Here is a 7,640-nt window from a genome sequence, read left to right as displayed (position 1 = left end):
GTACGCACGTGTTTGTCCACGATGAGATGTAGCTATGTATATATGTCATAGATATAATATGTATATATATTATGTACTACGTGCGCCCGAGTGTGTGCGTGTATATATGTCATAGATATAATATGTATATACATTATGTACTACGTGCGCCCGAGTGTGCGCGAGTGTGTGCGTGTATATATGTCATAGATATAATATGTATATATATTATGTACTACGTGCGCCCGAGTGTGTGTCATAAATATAATATGTATATACATTATGTACTACGTGCGCCCGAGTGTGCGCGAGTGTGTGCGTGTATATATACCATAGATATATGTATGTGTATTATGTACTACGTGCGCCCGAGTGTGCGCGTGCGTCTGTGCGTGCGTGTTTACGTGTATATATGTGTACATGTGTGTGCGCGCGCGTGTTTGTGGGCGTGCGCATGTATGTGTAAGTATATATGAATATTCACTAGTAAGTTTCAAATGAGATATAACGCACCTTTATAGTCGTTAGTCAAATAAACTCAGATAAGTAATTGAAGTTAGTTAGTGAACCATCTACTGTTGCTATGGCGACCGGAAACGCAGCATCTAAAACTCAATCTAATTTCCGTGTCTACACCAGAACATTGCTCTGTAGTCGCCGGCTTTCGATAGTCACCTGATTTAGATTTGATTTGGATTTTAGATTGATATTAGACCATATGATGATGATTAGATAATAATTATGATTTTAAATTGATTTGATTATAGATGTTGACCTATTAGTCTCCTGATTTCAAATATGAATCCATAACGTTGTTAAGACACGCGTCTGTTTGAAATGCGGTGAGAAAACCCGTGCGTGCTCAGTGACAAGATGATCCAGGAATGATATATAAGCGTTCAGTCTCCAGTGATCATTGGCTGTTGCTGCGGGCGTGTTCTGTCTCTGTGTCTGGCGCTTGGCAGTGCGAGGAGCAGTTAATGATACGTCATATGAAGCTGCAACTTCACAGGCATCACTCCAGATGTCGTCAAAGGTTCAGTCGTGTCTTTTGTCCCGTAGAGTGGCAGTAACAGTGCCGCTGTGGTTTGATACCTTAACAAGGTCGCACGTTTCAGACTGCAGCGCTTCATTGAGTGAGCTTGTGTAACTGAAGGGTACGTTGGGCGATATGCAGGCATGTGAGAAAGTCTCCAGAGAGTATTGCGCAATGTAGCGCCAGTGCCGTGGTGCTGGTTTTTGTGTCTGAGTCCGTGTGACGGTCTACAAGCGTGTCGCACAGAGGTTCGAAACAAGATATGATGGATGTAACACTGTCTGCTTGATGACTCCACCTGTGGGGCAAAACCGTTTAACACGAGGTCACTGGTCGCCACATTGTTGAGGTAAGTCGGCAAACCTTTGGGCGATGAAGTGACAAAAGTGAGAATCTGACCTGCTATATCGTACATGTTGACGATACATGGAACCTGACAGGAGTGACTGAGCGCTAGATTGAGATTATGTGCTTGCGGCGCCGTCATAGCCTTGACCGATCATTGTGCATTCATCCAAACCAAGTTATTGAATTTTATCGTGAAGAATTGGAGCCAAAGTCTCTCCAGTCGTATCTCTGGTGCTCATGAAACCCAGAAAATCTTACCGCACCTCGGAGTCAGGGTCACAGTACCGAACGCAAATGCTTACTTGTTCGGTTTTGCTGACATTTGCGCATGCATTAACACACTAACGTAGCCAGATTGTGTACTGGCTGGTATATGCAGCGGGGACCTTTCATGCAAGGTCTTCCTCTTATTTCTTAAATCTTGTCTACTGATGAAATGTTATCATATAAACCTATGCTATGATAACTCCTCTTCATTTTAAATGCATAATATTTGCAAAATACGATTTCTCTTGGGAGATATTGCGCATGCGCGCGCATCGTGTTAGGCGTGCAGTGCCGTCCGAGGCAAACTTCATAATATAGCTTGCTGAGGGAGAGAGGGGATGTGAGACTGAGGAAAGGCTGCAGGGAAGATACCTTAGGGCGGTAGAAGAAGGAGGATGCAGAGCGAGGGACAGGTGATGCAAGGGGAATGACGCGAGGGCATAAAGTAGGCGTTGTGTACCCTAAATGATAGGGCGCTCTCCTAATTATAACCAGAAGTCTACTGATAAAAGTTTATTAGGGAAATCTATGCGGAGACACCCCCTAACCATTTTAAATGCATATTTATCACAAAATATAACTCCTCTGGTGAGAGATTGCGCATGCGCTAACACACTAACGTAGACAGATTGTGTACTGGGTGGTATACGCAGCGGGGACCTTACATGCAAGATCTTCCTCCTATTTCTTAAATGACGTCTACTAATGGAATGTTATCATAGAAATCTATGCTAGGATAACTCCTCTTCATTTTAAATGCATGATCTTTGCAAAATACAATTTCTCTCGGAAGATATAGCGCATGCGCGCGCACCGTGTTAGGCGTGCAGTGCCGTCCGAGGCAAACTTCATAATATACCTTGCTGAGGGAGAGAGGGGATGGAACACTGAGGAAAGGCTGCAGGGAAGATAGCTGTGGGCGGTAGAAGAAGAAGGAGGAGGCTGAGCGATGGACAGGGAAGGCAAGGGGAAGGACGCGAGCGTATAAAGTAGGTGTTTTGTACCCTACATGCTAGGGCGCTCTCCTAATTATAAACACAGGTCTACTGATAAAAGTTTATTAGGGAAATCTATTCTGAGATACCCCTAACCATTTTAAATGCATATTTATCACAAAATATAACTCCTCTGGTGAGATATTGCGTATGTGCTAACACACTAACATAGCCAGATTGTGTACTGGCTTATCACAAAATATAACTCCTCTGGTGAGATATTGCGTATGTGCTAACACACTAACATAGCCAGATTGTGTACTGGCTGGTATACGCATCGGGGATCTTACATGCAAGGTCTTTCTCCTATTTCGTAATTAATGTCTACTGATGGAATTTTATCATATAAATCTATGCTAGGATAACTCCTCTTTATTTTAAACGCATGATCTTTGCAAAATAAGATTTCTCTTGGAAGATATAGCGCATGCGCGCGCACCGTGTTAGGCGTGCAGTGACGTCCGAGGCAAACTTCATAATATACTTTGCTGAAGGAGAGAGGGGATGGAACACTGAGGAAAGGCTGCAGGAAAGATAGCCGTGGGCGGTAGAAGAAGAAGGAGGCTGACCGAAGGACAGGGGAGGCAAGGGGAAGGACGCGAGAGCATAAAGTAGGTGTTTTGTACCCTACATGCCATTGCGCTCTCCTAATTATAAACACAGGTCTACTGATAAAAGTTTATTAGGGAAATCTATGCGGAGATACCCCCTAACCATTTTAAATGCATATTCCTTACAAAATATAACTCCTCTGGTGAGATATTGCGCGTGTGCTAACACACTAACGTAGCCAGATTGTATACTGGCTGGTACACGCAGCGGGGACCTTACATGCAAGATCTTCCTCCTATTTCTTAAATGATGTCTACTGATGGAATGTTATCATATAAATTAATGCTAGGATAACTCCTCTTCATTTTAAATGCATGATCTTTGCAAGATGCGATTTCTCTCGGGAGATATAGCGCATGCGCGCGCACCGTGTTAGGCATGCAGTGCCGTCCGAGGCAAACTTCATAATATACCTTGCTAAGGGAGAGAGGGGATGGAACACTGAGTAAAGGCTGCAGGGAAGATAGCTGTGTGCGGTAAAAGAAGAAGGAGGCTGAGCGATGGACAGGGGAGGCAAGGGAAAGGACGCGAGGGCATACAGTAGGTGTTTTGTACCCTACATGCTAGGGCGCTCTCCTAATTATAAACAGATGTCTACTGATAAATGTTTGTTAGGGAAATCTATTCGGAGATACCCTCTACCCATTTTAAATGCATATTTATCACAAAATATAACTCCTCTGGTGAGATATTGCGTATGTGCTAACACACTAACATAGCCAGATTGTGTACTGGCTGCTGGTACACGCAGCGGGGACCTTACATGCAAGGTCTTCCTCCTATTTCTTAAATGATGTCTACTGATGGAATGTTATTATATACATTTATGGTAGGATAACTTCGCTTCATTTTAAATGCATGATCTTTGCAAAATGCGATTTCTCTCGGGAGATATAGCGCATGTGCGCGCACCGTGTTAGGCGTGCAGTGACGTCTAAGTCAAACTTCATAATATGCCTTGCTGAGGAAGAGAGGGGATGGAACACTGAGGAAAGGCTGCAGGGAAGATAGCTGTGGGTGGTAAAAAAAGAAGGAGGCTGAGCGATGGACAGGGGAGGCAAGGGAAAGGACGCGAGGGCATACAGTAGGTGTTTTGTACCCTACATGCTAGGGCGCTCTCCTAATTATAAACAGATGTCNCACCACGCATGCTGCAACACGTCAACCACCGACGTCTGATGTCGCTTTTACTGTCTGTGGACGTACAAGGCGAACAGGTGAATATGTAACCTAGCAGCGAGCACGCATGAGAACAAACACGGGGCAATAGCTAGCCGCAGGAATCGAGGAAATTAGTGTGGCGAGGGGTTTAGCCGGCTGTTTATTGGGAAATGCGATCACCGGCACGCAAGAGTCCTAAAATAACTGTCATGCACGGGAAAGACAGAGCAAACATTGTGAAGGGTGAGAGAGAATAGAAAGGAAAAAAAAGAAGATGAGCGAAAGGAGAGAGAGAGAAAGAAAGAAGAGAGCGAGAGAGAAAGAAGAAAAAACAAGGGAGAGAGAACAGAAAGCAGAGAGAGAGAGGAGAGAAGAAGAGAGAAACAGAGACACAGAAAGAAAAGATAAACAGAGAGACAGAGACAAGGAAAGAGGCGCGCGCTCAGAGTGGGGGGTAAGTTCATTTATATTCCAGCGAATGAACGCAGAACGCGCCGAGTACCGCTCGGAAGGCACCTAGATTCGCGAAACCTGCACGCACGACGTGTTCCCTTATACCTTCCCCTTAATATATTCCCTCCTTCCTTCTATATTCCTACCTCCTTCTATTTCACATTTTCCTCATATCCCACTCCCTTCAATTCCTCACTCTCCTTCTATATTCCTTATCCGCTCTATATCTTCCTTCTATATCTATCTCCCTCTAATTCCTCCGCTCATCCTATATCCTCTCCCTTCTAATTCTTCCTCTCTTCATATTCTCTTCACCGCTCTCATATTCTTTCTTTTCCTTCTAAGCCTACCTCCCCTACTATACCTCATTCTCCTTCTAATATACTGTCCACCCACCCGAATCGTCGGCATACACCGGACGAGAAATATAAACTAAAATGTAGTAAATCGCGCGTCAGTGTCGCTCGTCATTGGGAGAAAAAGAAAGCCGTAAACGAAGAAGATATCAGGTCGACAGTCAACCTTGCAAAAAACGCCAAGCAAACACACACTAACAGTACCGTATGGGCATGTGTGGGTGTGTGGTGGTGTGTTTTGTGTGGCGCCGCAGCGCAGTGGTGGTAATTCGTGGTGCGGTGTGTAGTTTTTGGGTGTGTGGTGTCGTTGTTGTGTTCGGGGTTAGTTTGTTTTGACTACACGCGTGCGGTTAATGCGCGTGAGAATCTGATCGGGACGGGGATATATATAAGGTCATACCGAGTATTGGACACTTCCTCCATCGCCCTAACCCGCCCCATAGCTCGCGATCACCCTTCCGCCAAACACACACACACACACACACACACACAACACACACACACACACGCACACGCACACACACCTACACACACACACACAACACCCAACACCACACCATACGCACACGCACACGTCACACACACACACACACACACACAAACACACACACACACATACACATACACCTACACATACACATACACACGACACACACACACAACACAGCACACACAACACACACACATCACATACACATACACATACACATAACACATACACATACACAACACATACACAACACATAAACACAACAACAACACATACACATACACTACACACACTCACACACACACACATAGACACACCCGGCGCGCAAGGCTCAACGCGCACCGCACACCACGACGCGAACATCGCACGCGACACGCAGCACGCGCACCACTACCGCACATCACACACAACAACCCACCTCACGACGCCACACGCACACGCAACCACAACACAGCACACACACACACACACACACACACAACACACCCGCACGCGCGCAACAACGCACAATCAGCGCACGCCACGCAACACGACAACACACAACACACCACACCACACGCAGCACGCACACACACACACAACGCACACGCACACGCACACACACACCCCCGCACACTCACGCACACTCATGCGCACACGCGCACGCACATACACACACACACGCACACGCACGCGCACACGCGCACACACACACACACACACACACGCGGATGCACATACACACACACGCACACGCACGCGCACACGCGCACGCACATACACACGCAAACCCGTTGTCAGAAACATCACATGTAGTAAAATGTCACTATTATGAATTACAATAATAATGATATTAATATACATTATAGCATAGTATATATAGATATATAGATATATAATAAATTATGTCGTAACTTTAGCCGGAACCTACAGATGTTATGACATTTTCGACATTTACAGCTAGTTATAATGTTTCTGATCACCGATCGAATGTTCTGTAAGTAAGTAAGTAAGTAAGTAAAAACTTTATTTAACGACGGTAAAACATGTTAGGTACAGACACAATAAATTGGCGCGGACCTATCTTCCACATGGCCGTCTCAATTCTGTGCCTCCGACTAGAATAGATTCACTGACGGATATTGCATCCTTCCTTCTGGCTTTCTCTGCAATTCTATTCAGTTAGTTAGCATTGAGTCAGGAGCGCGCGTGCTACTCGCTCACCGCTCTTATTCAACGTTGATTGCTCTATTGATTTATTTCGATCTCGTTAGCTTTTAGATGATGTTTTTACTATTAATGGACTTACCGTGAAAGGTCTCCGAAGTAATGGACTTTTTTACGATATCGCGACTTAATGATTAGAAAGCAGCAATGACCTAATCGGTGAACGAACTAAGTATGTTGCGTGTCGTGTCTAAACTAAATTCGCATCTGTTGCTAAAACGCACTACACCGAAATCCGTCTTTAAACCGACGATCATGGGAACGCGCAAACACGAGCAAAACACCGTAACCCTATAGTTATACTAGTAGAAATTTCCGCACGCGAATGAACAGGAAAACGATTGCAATTCGTCATTGCAAAGCTCGCGCGCTCAAAGCATTTCGTTCGCTTAACAGCAACTGGCTAATATTAATTTTTTTTTAAATCTTAAGCTTCAATCTTATTTCCTAACATTCTAAAAAGGTTCACAAAGTGCAGTCGCTGCTGTAAACCGCCGGATTTGAACAAGGATTTGTCGTGTTTTTTTGGTTAGCAGAGTAGTTCTAAAGGTGAAACGTCAATGGCTGCGGTCGCGTCGTTGGCGCTGGTGAACGACGATACACTACGGTGGGCGACGATACACTACGGTGGGCGACGATACACTACGGTGGGCGACGATACACTACGGTGAGCGACGATACACTACGGTGAGCGACGATACACTACGGTGAGCGACGATACACTACGGTGAGCGACG

This window comes from Priapulus caudatus, unplaced genomic scaffold, assembly GCF_000485595.1.
Source record: "Priapulus caudatus unplaced genomic scaffold, Priapulus_caudatus-5.0.1 Scaffold2290, whole genome shotgun sequence".
In the NCBI taxonomy this organism is placed as follows: domain Eukaryota; kingdom Metazoa; phylum Priapulida; class Priapulimorpha; order Priapulimorphida; family Priapulidae; genus Priapulus; species Priapulus caudatus.
This window is presented reverse-complemented; position numbering follows the sequence as displayed.